The following is an 18,987-nucleotide window of genomic DNA, read 5'->3' as shown; positions in this document are numbered from 1 at the left end:
CAACTTAACAAGCAAACCTTCTTCCTGGGGCAGATCTGCCTTGGCCTTTGACTGCCAATAACGAAGAGCCTTGGCAGATGAGGTGAATACTTGTACCTTCTATTATGCATCAGCTATCCAAAGGCCCAACCATTTGGGCATTTAAACTGTCTCAACTGGGAGGTTGGTGTGGGATGTGAGCCCTTTGATTAGAAGAGATACCTGGCCCAGCACCCCACAGTCAGACTTCAGTGTCATACATTGCTCTGTCTCTGAGAGTGGCTCATTGATCAAAGGATTCTTTCCCTACCAGCCCTGACGCAGCTTCCAAATCCTAAACAGACTAGAGCATAAGAGCAAGCCAGCACCAGTCCTAGCACATTAGAGGACTCCTCCTTGCAGTCCTGGGGCATTGTCACAGAGCAGGGTGGGAGTGTTTAAAGGTCTGTGTCCTGCAGCCACACTGCCTGGATGGGAATTCATACTTTGCACTGACACTTGTTAGCTGCATGACCTTGGACAGGTTACTTCTCTCCTCAATGCCCCAGGGCATACAATTTAGCATGAGGATAATGGGAAGAGTGACATGAATAGGGGGGCTTAAATGAGTATATATGGGTGTAATAGGATAGAGAGCTATGCCTGGTGTATAATAAGCACTATATAAGTTTGGTTCTTAATAGTCATTCTACAAACATAAGCTGAGACATGCCGAGTATTATTCTAGGTGCTATATAAGGAAACAGATGAAAAGATGTGCTTCTACCCTCAGTGATCCACTTCTACAAGGAATGAGAGACAAGTAAGCAAATCACTGCAGGAGTTTGACTGATAGAAAATGAAGATGAAGGTTGCACAAGATTCCATAAGAGTTCAGAGCACCTGCCCAGGATTGTCAGGGAAGGTGTTAAGGGCTTCACAAGGAAAGACACTGGAGCTAACTGTTAAAGGGGGAGGGCGGAGTTTGGCAAAAGGATTAGGAGGAGAGAATATTCCAGATGGGTTGGAATACATGCGTGAAGATCCAGAGCTAGGGCCCAGCATGGCCTGTTTGGGGAACTGTCATGTGTAACTGGCTCCTAGGTATGATGAAGCAGGAACAGATGAGGTGATGCATCACACAAGGGCCAGTCTTTGGGCTCAACATGCAGCTCTTAGGAGCTGAGCCACAGTTTCCGTGGGTTAGGAGGACTCCTTCAGAATTATGAGATTCGGTGAAACAAGAGAATTGAGATGGATACTTTTTGTTGCACTTAGAACTATTATGTTTATTTTTTAAGAGAAAAAAGTAACTAAAAAATTAGACTTTCATGATATCAGTGTTAGACCTGAGTTTCAGAACTTGCAAATAGTGTATCAGTGTGTGAACTATTTCTACTTGGATGTGTGGTATATTTTTAACTCTATGATTCTTCTGACCAGGGTTCTCAATCCAAAGGAAACTCATTTAGCCTGAAGGTTCCATACCAATTACATAGCTTTATAAGGTCAAAGTAAAAGTTGGGAGTCATTTTATCTTCATCTGTACTGGTAGAAATTACAGAATCAAGCTGCTTTAATGAGAAAAAGCACTGGGAAGGGAGAAGTGAAAATGAAGGTGTCAGCACCATCAGAGACTGCTGCTGAGTCCGGAAGCTAGAGGATGAGCCTGGGTTGGGCTGTGAAGTCCTCTGACAATGTAGTCTCAAGCCCCGAACTAGTTGCCAGGGCTTCAAGAGGAACAGACATGAAACACAACATCCTTCCACCCTTATTAAGATTTAATCCTGCTTTCAACAGGATTGTAATGTTATTAAATTAGATTTTTTTTTCCTTCCTTAAAAAGGGATTTAACTTTTGCTTTCCTGACATCATAATCAACATGGAACAGATGCAAAGGGGAAATTGTGTGACCACTAGTAATACGGACCTATACTTAACATGTAGCATGCAAAGTTATTAAAATGGAAATTAATTCTTTTTATTACTATCGTACCCTATCAATTAATTTGGTTGGAGGTGCTTATGAATATGCAATCATTCTTCCCTGCTGCCTGTCCCTTAGTCTATGTGTGTGGAAAGCATTGGTGAAGCAATAGGTCGAATTTTAGATGCCTCTGCTAGCTTTGCTAACACTCTTTGCTTCCTACGAATGTTGCTGGTGGTGATGGCTGACAGTATTGAATTTCTTTTTCCATGCCAGGCTCTGTTCTAAGCATTTTACAACCATTGCCTTATTCAGTGCTCACAATAAATTTTTGAAATGGGTACTTTTACTGTCCCTATATGAAGAAAAGGAAGATGTGGCACAATGTGGCAAAAGGGCCTTCCTGGGGTTTCATAACCATTCTGACTCTGAAAACTGTATTTTTCACAATGGGCTACCCTGCATCTCACAGATTCCAAAGAAGGGACTAGGACAGGGCATGTATCTCAGACACCAAGCTCCTAGAAGCTGAAGAATAGTGTTGGGGATCTGGAATGGGATAGAGGGCTCTGACCTGGGGACACATGTTTGAAAATAAAGTTTTTATTATTATTTAGGTATGGCAAAGCCATCAGATCAGGAAAAGACTGTCATTCATAGTTTATTACTCACAGATCCCAAGAGGAGGGGCACAGCATGGTACAGAGTCCATATGGAAGCTCCAGGCTTGGTCAGGAGGCAGAGGGAGTGAGGGAACTGTGGGCCAGAGCCTTTATTGTGATTTCTGTAGGAAGGAACATTAGGCAGGCTAAACCGGTTTAGTATTGGCTAGTTTGAATAATTTCAGTGGGCTCTGGGGCATAGGGGCTGTCCCTAGTTGTTTGGTGCTTGACTGTGGGGTGATTAGGACAGATGGATGGTGGCCTAGAGTGTTAGAGGTTGGAGGGGGGTATGGGATCTGGACTGGTTTATTTGCATCTGAGAAGTGCACTCCAGGAAAATTTTTTACTATCTCTAGGAGTTAGCTAATCCTGAGAGGAATGCTCCCTGAAGTATCAAGACCCCATACATCAAAGCATCAGAAATACAAAAAATAAAATATATTTAATTGAGCAAGCCCTCAGTTGGGGGGAGAGGGGGGTTGCTGTGGGAGGCCCCTAGGGGGTACCCAAGTGGGAAGGAGGAAAGCAAGCCAGGACAGTTGTGCCAGTAAGAAAGACCTGAATATACAGTTGTCTTCGTGATGCCTAGGAAGGGGCAGGAAACTGGAGACATGGAAATTAAGTTTCAAATTATCATTTGCCTTTTGACAGTATCCATAATGTGCATATTATACTTTATATGCATATTAAACTTTGAGGTGTGGGGAGTAGAATATGAACCATCTTTTCAGCTGTGCCCATCCTCTTTGAAAACAGGCCCCATCTTGATCGTCCTTGCACATCATACAGATTCTTTTTGTTGTTGTTGTTTAAAGATTTTTATTTATTTATTCATGAGAGAGAGAGAGAGAGGCAGAGACACAGGCAGAGGGAGAAGCAGGCTCCATGCAGGGAGCCTGACTCGGAACTCGATCCTGGGTATCCAGGATCCCGCCCTGGGCTGAAGGCAGCACTAAACCGCTGAGCCACGGGGGCTGTCCACCATACAGATTCTGTGTGAGACCTGCTCTCTCAGAATGGAAGGGCCCTAGTTCATACCTTATTGCTAAATCTTGGTTCCTCCATAATACCCCATCGGGCAAAATATGTCTTCAAGTGTCATTTGCAAACTATGGTTTTGGTAAGAGGGAGGTTGTCAACACAGGTGAGAGGAGACCCAGGAGAGGGGCCATAGTCATGGATTCAGGCTTGACTGGTAACCACTGATTCACAATTGCCTCCTTTTTCCCTTACTTTGGAAAAGCCAGAGAAATTTCATAAGGTGAACCGAGATAGCACTACTACAAAACCAGCTACAGGTTTGCTGTACAAGTAGTACTTGGATAGCGGGATGATATGTGCATCGCTTGCAGAGGCTTTTTAATCACCCATCCAGAACGTTAGGACTCCTTCTGGATACCTCCTCTTTCCCATTCCCATCCCCAATCTAATAGCCTTCAATCTCATTTCTGCCTCCAAAGCATGTCCTGGAATGTCCACAGTCAATGTCTGCACCAGGCCTGAGAAGCCACAACTGATTATCTCCTACACTTCTACAAGAAATGCTTCATGAGCCTCTTCATTTTGCTTCTTGCCACCCTCTAATCAGTCTTCTGTATGTGAGCCATATATATATATATATATATATATATATATATATATATATATATATATATTTTAAATATAGAAGATATCAAGTCACTCTTCTCCTTAATACCTTTTTATAGTGTATCTGCTAGGGAAGGCTAGCTGCTGTAGCAAAAGGAGCAAAACTATAGAGCAGCTCACACACAAGAGTTTTTACCTGAATGAATGAATAGCTCATCAGGGCGGCCTCACTCGATGGAGTAATTCAGCCTTGTTAATATGTAGTTCCAGAGATTCCCTAGGTTGGATTTCTTGGAAGCAGATCCTGAAACCAGGATTCATATGAAAGTGATCTAGTAAGAAGTTTAACTGGGAAAACTGATTCAGATATAGGGGAGCAGGACCAGGAAGGAAAGAAAATCAAGCAAGAGTATCATATCTAGCAAAATCCCAGGGAGGTAACTTTACACTAATCCTGCAAAGCAAGATCCAGTGAGGATGTAGATCCCACCTTGGAGTTGTCCCCTCAGAGAAAAGATCTGTATGTAGTATTTGAGTCCATTCATTGGTTAAGGGCTGCCTCTAGGGAGACATACCTTCCCAGATACTTCTAGCAATTGGTGTGTGCAGGCAGAGAGGGGTTCTGACACACTGAGGGCAGGTCTTGGATTAGGAGATGCAGGTGATGGCATTTGGGAGAGAAAGAACACCTGGAGTCGGCTCTACAGGAAAATGATAGAGATCCAAGGAGAGATGGGTGGAGGCCTCAGAGCACCTGTTAACTCAAAAGCACCCTGGGGGCTTCATTCTAGCGGGATGGAGAGGACCTGGGCAGCTTAAATGGACCACACTCAGAGATGAGTCACATCAGGTCTGCTTACATTCCATGGGCTGGAACTCAGATTCAGGGCTATCTCTAACTCCAAGGGAGGCTGGGAAGTGTAGTGCAGCTGTGTATGCAGCAAGCAGAAGACAACATAGGTCTCCTGCTACAGATATTCTCTCTTAATACTTGAATAAAAATCTATCCTTCCTGCCAGGGCCTACAAATATCTACATGCCTACTTCTCCAGCAGTGTCACCTACTCCTCTCTCTGCATCCCCACCACACTCCAGCTGCATCTGGGCACTTCTTTCTCATGTGCCAGGCTTTATTACTGCAGACTGTGTGAAAAATTAGCAGAAACCTTTTGGCCTAAAATTACAATATTTTCTTATAGTGACAAAAGTGTTCATTTGACCTTTGAGTAAGGGTGTTTGATGGATTGGGATAAAGTAGGTAATGAAACAATGAGTCATACTTAGTAGAGCCTATAAGAACCATAGCTAGCCTTAGATAAATTCACAGAAAGTAGAGTAGAGAGCCAAACCTGTCAGTGGGCAGCATCTGGTGGCCTCAGGTGTACTCAGCCAGGTGCATCGTCTCATCATCACTGCTGCAAATGCAGAGCCCACTGTGCCTAAGCTGTCTCTCTGATTACCAGTTAGGAACATGAGCATGACCTTGGACAAATTCATGAACCTAGATGCTCCTCGATTTTCTCATCTGTAAAGTGGGACCGATAATTGTTCCTGACTCATAGGATTATTGGAAAGATCAGATGAGTTAATATAATAGAAAGGGCTAAGCACTTTATAACTGCTGTTATTACTATTAGAGGACCTTCGGGGCTACACAACCTGCTACTCCAGCTTCCCTGCCCTCTCCCTGGGATGAGATTCAGAAGGACACTTTCTTGTTAGCGACTTCTTTTCTTTTGCTTTCCTGCAGCCCACCTCAGGCTAAGGGATGTTGGGAGGAAACAAACACAAGTAAGCTCCTGTTTAATATGAAGCATGTGTGTATGTGCGTTTTCCCTGCATTAGGCGCAACTTAAATCAAAGAACCGGAGACCTATTGGCAAGCAGTGCTAGAATCTGAGTGATGCCCATCCCATGTCTTTCACCAAAGCTGCAGTTTTCCTTGAGAACAGAGCTCAAGTCTCTCCATGGGCCAGGGGCTCGCTTTTCCTTTATGCCACCAGACCTGGGTCTGGTGCTGCCTTTGACTGCGCATCTCACAATCTCACAAGGTGCCATTCTCAAACACTGCAGTGATGGCCCTGACCTGTGTGCTCGTTTAAGGGGAGGTAGACTTCTTGGCGGGACCAGCAGCATGCATATGCAAGATTGGAAGAGATTCATGCTGGCCATTTGCAGGCAATCCATAACAGCTGAGTTATGGAAGTGGAAGCTTCAGTTTTCATTGTTACTGGATTCATTTGGGGAAGGAACTCCAGAGGCTGCAAAACCAACTCACTTTTTAAACAAAAATGCATAAGGACCAGGAGGACTCAGGTCAACTAGTTAGAGTAATGTCATTGAATGTCTTCTTTGGGATGAGAAGTGATCATTTCTGGGCCAAGTGCTCCTATAACAGATGTAATCTGCAAACATTCAGTCCTTGTCTCTAGTACCCTCTGGTCTTCCTATTCTAACTGGGGCCTGGCAGACCAGAACTAAGACTGTGCCACTGGTACTTAAGTTGGAGAAAATCCTTTAGTTGTTTGCCTCTTATTGCATAGCAAATCATCCCACCATTAGTGGCTTCAGGTAACAACACTGGATATCTTACAATCTCTGTAGATCAGGAAACTGAGGCAGCTTATCTGAGTTCTGTAGGTTCTGGATTCTGGCTACAGCTGCAATAATACCGGGGACTATAGTCATCCCATGGTTTGGCTGGGGCACGATCCATTTTCAAGCCCACTCACTGGTTATTGGCAGGATTCAGTTCTTGGCAGGCAGTGAGACCGAGGGCTCAGTTCTTCTGGCTGTTGGCAAGAGGCTGCCCTCAGTTCTTTACCACATGGGCCTCTTCATAGGGAAGCTTGAAATATGGTAGCAAGCTTCATCAGGGTAAGCAAAGAGAGAGCCAGAGAGAGTGAGTGAGTGCCAGCAGGATGAAAGTCATACTCTTTAGGAACCAAATCATCAGAGTAACATTCTTTCCCTATTGCTGTGTTCTGTCTGTTAGAAGCAAGTTACTAGGCCCAGGCTACCCTCAAAGGTAGGGAATTGCACAGGGGCTTGCATACCAGGAGATGGGGATCATGGTGGCCATCCAAGAATTCCAACTGTCACCATTCCTTCCAGCAATTTTAGAATTCTCAAATTTCACTCTATCCCTACATCATACCACCATGCATGGATTATAATTAGGGTGAATATGTGTCTCGGTTGGCCTGGAAAGGACCAGGTTAAATGATTAAAGAGAAAAGATCACTCTAAGTGTAGAATAACAATGCCTTGAATATTTTTAAGAAATGTCTGTAGAGATTTTCTTCATTTTCATAAGGTAGAAGTGCTTTGCTTAAGAAAAATTAACTTTGTCACTCTTAATCTATTTAACACATATTTGTTGAGTGCTTTCTAGATAGTGAGGCTATAAAGTAGAAAAAAAATATCCTCATCCTCTAAGAAGTCAGATGAGAACATGAATACTAATAATATTGTGCAAAAAATGCTGTGAGAGGGGGTGTCATGGAATCAGAGATGGGGGCCTTTGGATTTTTCTGAAGGTTGAATAGGAGTTAGCTGGTTAAAGGATGTCTCATTCAGGTTCCTAACAGGAAACAAAGGCCATGTTAAAAATGGGATCGTTGAAGGAGGGTTTATTCTCAAAGGTGAGGTTATAAGGTATCGTGTAGGTCTGTGGTAGTCAGCTATACCACCCAGGCCCCATGCACTGAGAGGAGTGCAGGTCCTGTAGCGTTGGTCTCCTTGAGGGAGGAGAGCCTTCCCAAGGTTTCTTTCCCAGCTCTCATTGATCTTGTAGGAAAGAACCAAGGGAATACATACTCTGACCTCACTTCCCTCTTTCCCTTTCGTTGCCTGCCAAACCCAACTAGAAACCAGAGGCCCTGAGGAGCCTCACTGTGGCCCAGACGGATTAGCCTCAAGAGATACAGAGCAGAGTGGGAAAGTGGAAGGTGTGTCTGGAAGGGCAATAGAAGCCATTTGCCACCGTGGGTTAGTCACACCCATTCCAGAGAAAGGGACCATAGTGAATGGAGTCCTGATGACCTTGTACTAACAAATATGATTTGAAACAAGAGGAAAGAAGCAACTGAGCCTAAAGAAGCAGGCAGAGGGTAGGTCATGGAAGTCTCCCTGGATCTTTTACAACATTATCCTACCTGAAACAGCCAGCCCATGCCCGCCCTGAGGTCAGATGGTACCTTCAGTAGTATATACAGATCACACTGTCCATTCCTGGGCTGTGCAAAAAATATATATATAGTTTCTACCCTGAAGGTGGTAGAAGAGATTTTAGCAGAGTATTTGTGGGATCTGCCCTGAATTATGGATGGGGTGGCTGTGGGGTTAAGGGTAGACTGTAAGGGGGCTGGTTAAAATTCCAGCTCTGCCCCTGCTGCCTTGGGACTTTGCACAAGACCTTTAAACTCTCTGGTTCCCAATTTTCTAGCTGATAAAACTCAGCTGGCAACTCTGGCTCTCTGAGCATGAAGATTAGATGAGATAGATGTTTTAGAAAATACAGAATGTTCAACGTAAGCTTCTAGCACACAGTTCAGCCAGTGATTTTAAGAGGCTGAAAGTAAGGAGGGAATTAGCACTTTGGGCACCAGAATGCCAGGCGTTATGTTTGAACATTTTACATTGAATATTCCGTTCACTCCATGGATCACCCCTAGATAGCTATTATCTTATCTTTCAGAAGCGGAAAGAGAGGCCTGTTTTGATTACTGATTAGGCACCATGCCCAGGAGACATGAAGGTAAATAAGAACTAGTCCTGGCCTTTAGGAGTTTATCATTATGGTTACTTAGGTTGTTTAGATCAGCGCTCCTCACATTGTAATGCACACCTAGCATCGTGTTCAAATACAGATTCTGACTCACTAGTACTAGAATCTGGCTGGAAATTCTGCATTCTCCCAGATGACATAGATGCTGCTGGCCTGAGGATGGTATTTTAAGGAGGTTAAAGGTCAGATTCAGCACACACACACATACACACTCACACACACTTAAACACACATACACGTTTTTATCAATTCTTGCAGTCATGCTAAATTGAAGCAGGGAAAAGGTCTTTTACAGCAATTCCAACTTCAGGAAATGGAGAAGTAGAAGGAGAAAGCTTTGTGCTCTAGTATTTAACTGAAGAGCAGTCACTAAGACCAGGCATTCTGTTCTAGAATCTAAACCTTCCCTTGTTGGGGCTGAGCAGAATATTGTTTTTCTGCCCCTTGGATATATCCCATTATGAGCTTTGATCAAAGCAAACCTTTCCCTTTGAGGCTTGGGGCACATGTTAATGGCTTTGTTATTCGCATGTATCTGCATATATTTGCAAAGCAATTCAACTGCTTCTGATGGGGAGGAGCAATAGGGCTGGTGGTTGAGTTTAGGGTTTAAGCATCTGTCTAAAGCTTGGTCCATAGCATCTCATCTTAAAAGCAATCTAACAGCAGAGAGCTGGGGCAGTCCTGGTGATGAACTAAGAACTCAATTTCCAGCTGCTTAGCTGGTTGAAGATTCCAAGCCCTTCACGGGAGCTTTTGGTCACAGGGAGCTTTGCTCCACTTTGAGGCTACCCTTTGCTTCCCAAGTATCTTCCTTTTTTTTAAAGAATTAATTAATTAATTAATTAATTAATTTGAGAGAGAGATGGGGGGAGCAGTAGACGAGAGGGACAAGCAGATTCCCCAATGAGCACAGAGCCAGATGCCAGGCTCAGTCCCACAACCCCGAGATCATGACCTGAGCAGAAATCAAGAATTGGATGCTCAACCTATTGAGCCTCCCAGGTGCCCCCCAGGTATCTTCTTAAAATGTTTCTCTGAACAGGCCAGTCTCCTATTCAAAGACTTTCCTTTGTTCTCCATTATCTATGAGAGAAAGCAAATCTTAACATGACACTCAAAACCCTCCCTACATAACTAGTCCCTTGGCTTCAGCCTCCCCTCTGCTATCTCCCTTAGGTGGGCATGCTCTAGCCAACTGAAGCAACTCTTGTTTTCCCTAAGCCTTATTGATTCTCGCCTTTAAGACTTTGCTTTTGTCAGTACTTCAGTAAGTGCCTTCTCCCTACTTTCCTAACTCATGTCCACATTCTATCCATCCTTCAAGACTCAGCTTCAGTCCTGTGCCCTCTTAGGGAGCCTTCTTGGAACTTTCCACGTGGAGAAATTCCTCCCTCTTGTGAACCCCCTCAACATTTTAGCCATGACCTTCTTATTGTGTGAAGTTCTTTGTTTATGTATTAGGAAAGTCCTGGGTCATTGCATGTCTTGAAGGCTGCCCATGCCTATGTGTGTGTGTGTATACATATATACATATGTATATATATATGTATGTGTATAAAAAGTGCTTAATAAAACTTAATAAAACTTTGAGTACATCAATAAAATTTTGAGTACATGAATGAATGAAAGATAAGACAGATGGCTTCTGAACTATGATTTTATGGCAGCATATTTTCCAATGTATTCATTCTTTTAATACATATTTATTGAGCTCCTGCTCTGTTTCAGGCATGAGATTCTGGGAGTACAAAGGTGAGGAGAGGAGAGTCCTGGCCCCCCAGGGGCTGTTCTGGGGATGGGGCCATCTCATGTTCTTTGTTTAATTAAGTTGGCTACACTCCAACTAGTTGCTTAATAATAAATGATTTGAAAAATCTGAAAACATCTGATATTTTTACAGATCAGTGACCTGTTAGATGAACAGGCTAAATCTTGTTTAATCTGTGCTTCTGTTCATCAAAGAAGTCTTTTGGTGTGGAGTGTGACAGCAAATTAGATTGTACTTTCATTGTGCCGTTTGCTCTCCCCCCATCTTAAAAATAATAATGGTATATATTTTTGGTAGAAACCTTGGAAATAAAAAAATGAATAAAAATATCTCATAATTTCAGAGACAAGAAATCAATGATTATTAACATTTGGCATATTTCCTTTTAATTTTTTGTTTTATTTTTAGAAATGCACACATAAACACAGTTGAGTCATGCTTTTTGTATCAAACTTTTACTGTTTTTTTCCCACATAATAGTATACTTACTACATATTTTTTGCATGTTGTTGAAAATTCTTGAAATGATTTTAAATTACATTTAGTGTTTATTGTATGGATGTGTCATAATTTTTCAACCCTTTCCCCATTATTTATAAAAGCTAAAAATGGGAAACAGCTACACTATGAACATCTTTGTGTGTCACTATTTTCCCTTGTCTGATCATTTTATTAGCATTCTTAAAGTGGAATTAGTGAGTTCAAGGGTATGAATATGCTTAAGTCCTTTCTTTTCCTTTTTACCAGTTTTTCTTTACCAGAGATGGTTAATTCTTCTCATTTTATTAGGATGAACCTGGCCTCAACTTTCTTTAATACCCTTTTGTAATTAACGCAGAGTGTACCGGCTCCAAGCCCCCTCCCTCATTAAAGCACAGCAAACAGCTTCAAGATCTTTTCTTTGAGACAACATCCCCATTCACCAATATCCACAGTGCTGGCCAATGCTGCTCCTGTTGATTTTTTTGTAGTCTGGGTGATGGATTTTTGTAACAGCAACTCTAAGTGGACTTGACATCAGAAACACTTTTTTTAGTGCATCCAGCCTGCATTTTGATCTTTTAGCTAAAATATACTGTAAGCACTTCTTTTGCTCTCAGACTTCTAGAAGAGCAATCCCACTGAGGCTGTGTTGAATTAGCCTGAATCACCAGCTTCTCATTGCTTGCTCGGATAAGGGCTATCCACCCATGGACCTCTCAAGGTCCTGGTTCTCATCTTGGTCTCTTTCAACTGTGGAAGAATCAAGGAGCTCATTATTGTCAGCCTTAATACTAGAGAGTGAAACTTCACTTTAATTGAATCTACTTATAAAACTCTCACATGTGTGTAATCCTCTACAGTTTACAAAGCACCTCCAAGGGCATCAGCTAATTTGGTCATCACCATCTCTCTGCAAGGTACCTATTTATACCTCTACTGTTTCATAGGCAGAGTAACCGGGATATAAGCAGTGCTTGTGCTGGCATTAGTAATGGAAAGAATGTGGGAACATTCTTTGAAAACATATATACTTAATTTCAAATACAACTAATTAGTTGTATTAAGTAAGTTCTCTGAGGATCAGGTTCCTCATCTGTGTGTGGAACAATACAGTTGATTCTTATTTTTTGCAGATTCTTTGTGAACTCAACTACTAAAATTTATTTGTAATTCCCAGATTGATATTGGTGGCACTTTTGTGGCACTTTTGTTGCACAGAGCGACAAAAATATAAATTGCCCAGTAGGCATGCACCCAGCTGAGGTCACACAAGTCAATATTCTGTCTTTTTGTTTTGGTGGTCATACTGTAAACAGGTGTCCTTTGTGAGATCTTTTTAGTGCTACATATTACATTTTTGTGTCCCTTTTTTGGCGATTTCACTTTTTTTTTTCCACTTTTTTTTTTCCACTTTTTTCTATGGTTGAACCTCACGTATAGTACTGAAGTACTATCTTGTGTTCCTAAGCAGAAGGCGGCGGTGATGTGCTTTATAGAGAGAATATACATGTTAGATAAGTTTCATTCAGGAGTGTGTTACAGTGCTGTTGGACATGATTTCAATGTTAATGAATCAACCATTTATTAAATAAAATGTCTTTAAAAAGAAATACATATAAATAAAGGTATGATCAGTTGATCAGTTGATGAAATTATTGTGACCAGAGGCTCACAGGAACCTAGCCCCCCTAGGAACAATGGCTTAGTATGCACACAACTTTATAGAACATTACTGCAAATAACAATAATGATTGTATCTATTTTATGGGGTTGCTGTGTATGTTAAGTAAGGATATGCGCAAAATGCCTACTATGTTGATGTTCTATAAGAGAAGACTGTATCCTACTGTATGAGGGAGCAGAGACTATGAGAAGTTACCTGCCTTATTTAAAATCATTAGACCAGAAAGTGGCTCAGGTTAGTAGCATATGAATCCATTCTATCTGAATCCAAAAGCAGCAATCCTCAAAGCATACAGGCTACATCTAGGAATAATCCCACATGGAAATTAAATGCTTTTTAGTTCCTTCTGACTGCTCTTGACTTAAAGATTTTATCTACGTGACTGAATTCTGAAAAACCTATTTACACCACCACCACCACCATCTTTGTGCCAGGCACGGTGCTAACCATGTGCCATCTGGTACCTCTTCATTGCATATTGATCATATAAAGTAGGCATTATTGTTATTGTGACCATTTTAGAGACCCAGAGAAGTTAAATGAATTTTTTCAAAGTCCTACAACTTGGAGAACAAAGATAACAGTTTAGGTCTTTTTGACTCCACAGCTCCTGTTCTGAATCTTGACATCAGAAAGCACCAAACTCTTGGAGAATCTATAGAACAGCAAAGCAGCCAACTGAAGAATCAGCAACAACAACGGCAACAACAAAACAGTGGAGAAGGACATAGAGTTTTCTATGTTTACTTACCCAGGTAAAGTTATTCAAGAAAGTAATCAGCATTAACCATCATGGTCTTACAAAGAAAAGTAATCTTAATATCTTAAAAGTATGAAGAACTTAACTTTGGATTAAAAAAATCCAACCCATTTGCCTTTATGAAAGCCTTACAACATTATCCTTCTTTTCTCATTTCACCCAGAACAGGGCTGCTTTTGTCACAGACAAGTGGCCTTTGGCAACCACAGCTCTGTACTGTATTCTAAGTTTTTTTCTCCTGTCTACATCTGAGCTTTGTCATATACCCAGGTAGTGGATTGGATAAAATGATATCTAAGATCACTTTTCAATTCCAAGGATGATTTTAGAGTTTGGCCCATGTCTCATTTCAGTCCAGAGACAAAGGGGAGGCTGGCCTCATGTACATTAGACATCAAGTCAGCTGCTACTGCTCTATCAGTCTTGCACTTGACAGCAGCAGGCACCTTGCGAATTGACCTCTAGGAAGAAAATGAATGCTTAGTGGTGGCAAATAAGTTGCGTTAACTATTGGGAAACAGAGCACACACATAAATCTCCTGTGGATCTATATTCCTTAAGGAAATCCATCAGGGAAGAGAGGCAACTCATAGAAGATGAGGACATAACTCTCTGGCTGTTTTTCCCCCCCTGAGGTAAATACCCTTCAGAAATGGAAATGGCCCACCAGATAAGTTAGCTTTAGGACTCTTTCACTTTTCTATTCACCTATAAATTAGGGATTTCCACTGTCCAAGCCTGTACTCACTTGCTAAAATATTGCTAAAATAATAAGAAAGAGGCAACAGCAAGTACAGTTTGTTACTGTGAATATGGTACCATCTGATGATATACCAAGTTCTTAGCATATTTAAACCTCACAAGAACCCTGGGAGATAATACCGTCATCATCCTCATCTACAGAGGAAGAAACTAAGACAACAAAAGGTGAAGTGGCTTGACCCATCACATGACTAACAAGTAGGAGAGCTGTGAATTGAACTCATATCTTTCTCTGCAAAGCCTCAGCATTCTAACCAATACACTGTGCTGCCTGGCCTACCCTGTATGCTATCTTTCTATATCATTTCCAAGATTTTTCAACTAACTGCCCAACTTCTTAATTTTTCTCTTTTGGTGACCATGTATGAAAATAACCTGAATCTATTCAATTAATATACATGAATCTTGCTGTATGTGTCTGATTCAGCACTCTGGGGACACAGACATGAAGTGCAGATACCTACTTTTGAGAAGATCCCATTCAAAAAGGGAGACATATATGCATGTGGCTATATAAAGCAGTCTGTAGGAGAGGTATTGGGGAAGTTACAAGAATAAAATGCCATTTGAGCTAAAATTTGTAGGATGGAGGTCAGAAATAATAGTGCTCTCCAGGTGGAGGTGAGAACAGGATCCATGGAGCCTCTGTGGTAGCTGGACTGCAAGGTATACGCGGGTGATTGTGGGAAACGATGGTACTGCAGTCATCCGGGGGTCGCAGTTTGGAGATTCTTGGGTACCATTGAAAGGAGATTGGATTTTATTAAGTAGACAAAGGGGAGACCTCAAAGGCATTTGGATCCAAGAGGAACATTATCAGAACTGAGTTCAGGATAAATATACCCTAAATTTATGGGTAGAGGTCTCATATATTATCTCTCTAGCATATCTGCATTCAGCAGGAGACAAGAGAGATCAACCACATGTATGAACCTGAGGTGATGTACTTTCAGACACTAAGGCCAATCCTTAGTTTCTAGTTCCCTCAGTCAAACCACATAGATGGAAAGTTCACAAATGTGGTTACTCAAATGAAATACTTGGAGACTGGTAGGGCTCCAGATACCTAGGTTCTGCCCTCTTAAGGTGCTAATTCAGAAGATCTGGTCTCAGGACTAGGAATCAATGTTTTTAAAGCTGGCCAGCTGATTTCAATAACCACTGACTCATATAATGACTTCTCTTAGATGCACTAAGAACACTTGTATCAATGTAAGGAATTTTATTTAAAGAAGATTATCTCTGATGCCCCTCCATGCCTGACCAAAAGTGCTTATATTGCCATAGATGCATTTTAGTCAGAGTTACTCAGAGAAACAGAATCAGTAGGATGTGTGTGTGGGTATACATAAAACCAATAGGATGTATGTGTACACACATGCACACACATATATTCTATTGGTTTTCTTTATGTTTAACACACACACATACACACACACACAGACTTATTATCATTGTTGACTCACCCAATCATAGAAGCTAATAAGTCTCAAGATCTGCAGTTGGCTAGCTGGAGTCCCAGAAAAACTGATGTGTAGGTCTAGTCCAGAAGCCAGGAAGAGCCGAAGCTTCAGTTCAAGTCTGAAGGTAGGAAAAAAACAATGTCCAAAACCAGTGCTATCAGGCAGAAAAAAATTCCCTCTTACTCAACTTTTTGTACTATACAAGTCTTCAACTGATTGGATGAGGCCCACCCACATAACCAAGGACTAAATCAGCTTTACCCAGTCTACAAACACAGTTAATTTCATCCCAAAACAGACACACCCAGAATAATGTTTTACCAAACATGTGGGCACTCTGTTGCCCAGTCAAGTTGATATGTAAGATTAACCATCACAAGATATCATAATAAGAACTTCATTATAATAGTATGCTCCCTTATAATAACAATGGTAACAAGAATCATTATTATTTGTATTCCTTTAGTACCTGACACAATAGGTGTGTAGACAGTGTTTGCAACTGAATGAATGAAGCAAGCATATTAGCATAGATGTTTATACTTTATTAAGTGTTTTTGTCACTTGTCACTTTACCCATACAATAACTGCTGGGCATTTGAAATAGATTTTCTTATTACCTTCTGTTTTTGAGATGAGTTGCACAAAGTACAAAGTGGTGAGTTTACCTGTCCAAGGACACAGGGTAAGTGATAAGGACCAGCTCAAACCCAGAGCTTTTTTCGTGATCTTTCCATTGTATGACACCAGTTCATTGCAGATTCATTACTGGCAAATATGTGCATGCCTTCATGTTGTCCTCCCCTGACCATCAGCAATTTTCCGATCTTATGACCACGTCTATTGCTATTTCTAAATACATGAGAGGTACACATTAACAAGTAAAAACCAAGAGATATGTTTGTACTTAATGCTACTAACAGGCAGCATCATTACAAGAGAGCTGAGTGTTGCTTGAAAAACATATTAATAAAAAATTCTCTTGCCTCTCTTAAGTATAAATTACATAGCAGAAGGGCAACGAAAGACTGGGCTTGACAGTTGCAGGATAACAACCTTGAAATATATCTATATTATCTGAGGGGTCTTTGGAGGTCTGTCTTTCGGACTTGGTTAGAGACCATGCTAATGAACTGCCTTAATGTCCATATTTTTGCAGGGCCATCTGTATTTCTTTTAAGGCCAAGTTTACCACAATTGGGAAAACTGCTTAGTTAGATATGAGGGTCTAGTCATTTTAAGTGCTTAATATGGTTAAATAAACCTGTCCAATTAATCAGAGGTCATTAGATTAATATATAGTTGTTTATCTCACATTTTCTAATAGACTTATATAAATTATTCTTTATATTTCTATTAAGGTTCATATTTCATTCATTTGACAACTATTTATTCCATTGTAATCTTTGCTAATAACTAGAGTTGCAGAGAGAAGCAACAGTCTTTGCCTTCTGGTAGCTCACCATTTTGTACAATGGTTCTCAACTCTGGCTGCATATTGGATTATGGAAGAGCATTTTGAAAATGCCAATGCCTAGGCCCCAACCCGGAGATCCTGATTCTCTTGGTCTGGAATGGAGTCCAGGCATCAGTATATTTTAAAGGTTTTCTAAGTGATTATAACAGGCAGAGTCCAGATCTGTGGGAGAGACAACTATACATCCAGACAAGGTACACTGTTTTAAGTACCAGAGGAGAGAAATGTGTTACTGGCTATGGATTAGGAGAGCTACATTCTTCTAGGGTGGATGTGGAAAGGTTTACTGAGACTATGATTTTCTAATTGAGGGTATTAGAGAGTTTTAATTTTAATTTTTAATAAAGTAGTATTACTATTTTATTTGAGCTGCATCTTGGAGAATGGTGGACAAGAAGAGAAGGGAGGAAGACATACAGGGTAGTGTCTATGCAAAGGCACACAGGGAAAAGATGTCAGTGTCTTCAGAGAATTTTTATTGTTTAGTTGGGCTGAAGTGTTGAGTGTATGAATTAATTATCATTAATTCTTTCATTCAAACAATGTTTATTGTGAATGTAAGCTGTGTGAGACATTATGTTAAGTGCTATGGAGGATTAAAAAATAAGACAGAAGAGATCTTCCTCCCAACAAACTCAGGCTATTTAAGGAAACACATAATGAATGATGGTGAGAGTGGTGATGGTGACAGTTTTGGTGGAGATGGTACTATAGGAACCAGAGCTTAATATGGCAATTTTGATTAGACACTAAGATATAACAGAAATGAAGTTCCAAAGTGAAATGCCAAATTATATTATGCAGATGTTTAGAGGAAATGGCTTTGAGTTGAGAGAGTGCAAAGGGAGCTGAGTGATGAGATTTCCTTCCAGAAAGTTCTTGCTGAGTCATCAGGGAAGAAGGGAGGGGCATGGGTCTATGTCCTAGCCTCAAACCAGGTCAGAGGTAAAGGATCTGCTTCCCCAACTCAGTCCCAGAAGGAATAGTGGTGGGAGTTTGGACAACTTGGATCTTACCTCCTTTCACCCACCAAAAATAGAGAATAAGGGCCAGTAAACTTATTTTGTAAAAGATCAGGTAGTAAGTTAGGCTTTGCAAGAGGTGTGTTATCTATGTCATGTAATCTTTGTATTTTCTGTCTCTTAAAAATGTAAAACTCATTCTTAAATCTATAGGCTGTAGTTTGCTGAACCTTGGTCTAGGAGGAAAATGGCCTGACCCACTTCAGGTAGAGCACTTGGAAATGAGAATGAAGAAGAAGCCAACAGTTCCCTCGTGGATAGAAAGTATAGGCAGGGTGACAATATGATTCATCATCTAAACAGGGTTACTTGGAAGAATGAAAAGGGACATTAATAATGAGAATAAAGCCTGAGTGACAAGACTAAGCTACTACGTCTCTTGCAGATGAGATGGGATGTATGATCAGGTCACCTAGCAAGAGATCTCCAGGGATGGAGACCTCTGAACTATGCTGTCCAGTATGGGAGCCACTAACCACATGTTAAAATAATAGGTAGTTTAAATAACATATATTATTTAAATCATTTTCACCTATTTCTTTTTACTTTATACTATGTGGCTACTAGAAATTTGAACATTACAAATATGGCTTGCCTATGTGGCCTGCATTATATTATATCAGACAGCACTGTTCTAGAGTC

The 18,987-nt window shown here is 41.0% G+C and overlaps 1 protein-coding gene and 1 long non-coding RNA gene across 14 annotated transcripts in view; one reads left to right on the top strand and one right to left on the bottom strand.

The window, feature by feature from the left end:
* Nucleotides 1-18,987, top strand: part of DAB1 (DAB adaptor protein 1) — a 1,166,965-nt gene that overhangs the window by 235,268 nt on the left and 912,710 nt on the right. For all 13 annotated transcript variants that reach the window (XM_077891933.1, XM_077891931.1, XM_077891932.1 and 10 more), the window contains one exon: nucleotides 13,469-13,616. The gene's annotated coding sequence lies outside the window, so the exon portion shown is untranslated. The remainder of the gene's footprint in view (nucleotides 1-13,468; nucleotides 13,617-18,987) is intronic.
* LOC144310674 (uncharacterized) lies at nucleotides 11,079-17,967 on the bottom strand. The gene is made up of 3 exons (XR_013376331.1): nucleotides 16,515-17,967; nucleotides 15,850-15,964; nucleotides 11,079-11,927 (listed from the first exon to the last, which is right to left on the bottom strand). It is a non-coding gene; the product is annotated as an uncharacterized LOC144310674 (long non-coding RNA).

The sequence above is a fragment of the Canis aureus genome, chromosome 3, assembly GCF_053574225.1.
Source record: "Canis aureus isolate CA01 chromosome 3, VMU_Caureus_v.1.0, whole genome shotgun sequence".
NCBI lineage: Eukaryota > Metazoa > Chordata > Mammalia > Carnivora > Canidae > Canis > Canis aureus.
Note: the sequence above shows the minus strand (reverse complement) of the source record. Positions and strands in the feature narration are given on the sequence as shown.